The following is a 2,112-nucleotide window of genomic DNA, read 5'->3' as shown; positions in this document are numbered from 1 at the left end:
AAAGACTACTTACTTAAGGAACCACCTGCTTAACTTCTCCTAGAACTTAATCCTCTAACTAGGGGTAAAAACGGCTCAATGTCATCTTATAAAGTATTAGATACCAGGGACTTGTCAAGTGGGAACGCCTTTATTATAGAATGTTCAGTTTAGACCTTCCTAAACAGCTTTGCTTTCCTCTGTCATTTGTCTGTGATGGAACCTCAAAGACACTAACTAGTATGTGAGACAGATTTGTACTGGAGCATTCTGTTAGTTTTCCAGTAGAGTGAAAATTCTGGAATGCAGTTATAAACCTCCAAATGAAAAATACCGGCCATGCACAGTGGCTCACACCTATAATCCCAGCACTTTGGGAGGCTGAGGTGGGAGGATCACTTGAGCCTAGGAGTTTGAGGTCAGCCTAGGCAACATAGTGAGACAAAATATAGAAAAAATTAGCCAGTCATGGTGGAATGCATCTGTAGTCCCAGAGACTCAGGAGGCTGAGGTGAGTGGATTCCTTGAGCTGGGGAGGTCAAGACTGCAGTGAGCCATGACTGCCACTGCACTCCAGCCTGGGTGACAGAGTGGGACCCTATCTCAAAAAAAATAAATAAAAGAAGAAGAAAAAGAAAAATACCTAAGTGGCCAAATACCTTACCAAATTCACACATGCTACTCTACAGGAAATATCCTCAGCTGTCTTCTCTGTGTCAGGTTCATATGCTCTTGTGCCTAGTTCATATGTGCTTGGTCATCTGCCTTCCAAAGCACACAGCAAACCAGATGATAAGAGCAGCTGACAAGTGGAGACAGCTGTCATTTTATGTTGGCAACTACAATAAACGACACTATCTGATGGAGAAAATGAGCAGGGAAAACACTTCCAAAACACAGGCAGAAATATAAGAGTTGAAATTCCAGAGTTCCAGAACAATTTCACTTCAGGGCAAGCAAGCCTAAGTGTCCTCTGTATCCACCACTCTCCTACAACCCAGTGACATAACCGACTTGATGGTCCTTAGACGCTGGAGTTGGGAGGGTCCCCTAGGGAGCTGTCCAACTCTCCCAATTTACGGATGAGGAAATTTACAGATGAGGCCTTGGGAAGCATGGAGAACCCAGTTCAGAATCACAGCTAGTTAAGGGGGAAGCTGCAACTACAGCCAGGATCCCCTGACCCCAAGGGCCAACTTCTATCCTATATGCCCCGCTCTGGAAAGGTGAAAAATAATTCAGTGTTTCAAAAGGTTTCAAAAGGCCAGGAAGGAATGAATACATGTTTAAAGAGTTTTCTTGACAAAATGGTTGAAGGATCATTGGTTACATATGAGAATTAAATGAGATAAAGCATAGAAGGTTATCACTCAAACACAGAAAGAAATCAAAATGTTGTGTTATCATAACTTAAAAATCTGACATATAAAAAAGTATTTTTTTACAGAAGTCATAAGAAAGTAGGTTGAGCATTTTCAATACTAATCTTTTAAATACCTTTGCTCTGCCAGAAAATTAATTTTCATAAAGCAATACATTGTTGGATCTCACCCTCAGGAAGGTCTTCCCTGAGCACCCTATTTTAACAGTACCCCATCACTTCTAGCTCTTTACTTTGATTTCATATGTTTTATAACCTATTACCATATGAAACTGAAGATATGTACAGAATCTTTTCTCTAAAGTTTCTCCTAAAGTTTGCAGCTGAAATGTATGATTTTCTTCTGGTTTTTAAATAGTCCTCTTATTAGAAAAGATTTAGCCCTTATCCTCAATCTCACAGCCACTAAATAGTCAATTCACACAAGCCAAGTGATTGGTGGAATAGGAGTCTCTGCAAACTGACTCCAACCAGCTTGAATAATAACATCATAACATAATGGGATCCCTTTATAGTGGCAGTGTCCAGGTCCAAATACCAAAATTCCTATTTTAAGCTATATTAAGATTTTCTAAATGTAGCTATGTTTGAAGAGAAAATGCTGGGTCTATGGATAGCTGAAGCCATGTAAAACAAGCATTCTTATCACATGGGTCCAATATCACTGATTTTACATGGCAGATAGACTTTAAAACGCATTCCTACTTTTCCCACTCACTCCCACATTCTTTAAAAGGGTAGGGTTTATTATC

The 2,112-nt window shown here is 39.9% G+C and overlaps 1 protein-coding gene across 1 annotated transcript in view; it reads left to right on the top strand.

The window, feature by feature from the left end:
• Positions 1-2,112, top strand: part of IPO5 (importin 5) — an 83,719-nt gene that overhangs the window by 1,477 nt on the left and 80,130 nt on the right. The window lies entirely within an intron of this gene.

Source organism: Mandrillus leucophaeus, unplaced genomic scaffold (assembly GCF_000951045.1).
Source record: "Mandrillus leucophaeus isolate KB7577 unplaced genomic scaffold, Mleu.le_1.0 Scaffold879, whole genome shotgun sequence".
In the NCBI taxonomy this organism is placed as follows: Eukaryota; Metazoa; Chordata; class Mammalia; order Primates; family Cercopithecidae; genus Mandrillus; species Mandrillus leucophaeus.
The sequence above is the reverse complement of the archived record's forward strand: the minus strand, read 5'-3'. Positions and strand labels throughout refer to the sequence as shown.